This window comes from Clupea harengus, chromosome 17 (genome assembly GCF_900700415.2).
Source record: "Clupea harengus chromosome 17, Ch_v2.0.2, whole genome shotgun sequence".
Lineage (NCBI taxonomy): Eukaryota > Metazoa > Chordata > Actinopteri > Clupeiformes > Clupeidae > Clupea > Clupea harengus.
The window spans coordinates 189,624-190,000 of NC_045168.1; positions in this window are offsets into that span (position 1 = coordinate 189,624).

Genomic DNA, 377 nt, shown 5'->3' on the forward strand with positions numbered 1-377 from the left:
TCTTGTCTCTCCTTTCTTGTCTGTCCTGAGTGTCTCTCGTTTCTTGTCTCTACTGAGTGTCTCTCCTTTCTTGTCTCTCGTTTCTCGTCTCTCTTTTCTTGTCTCTCGTTTCTCGTCTCTCCTTTCTTGTCTCTCCTTTCTCGTCTCTCCTTTCTTGTCTCTCCTTTCTTGTCTCTCCTGAGTGTCTCCTTTCTTGTCTCTCCTTTCTTGTATCTCCTGAGTGTCTCTCGTTTCTTGTCTCTCTTTTCTTGTCTCTCCTTTCTTGTCTCTCGTTTCTTGTCTCTCCTTTCTTGTCTGTCCTGAGTGTCTCTCGTTTCTTGTCTCTCCTGAGTGTCTCTCCTTTCTTGTCTCTCCTTTCTTGTCTCTCCTGAGTGTCT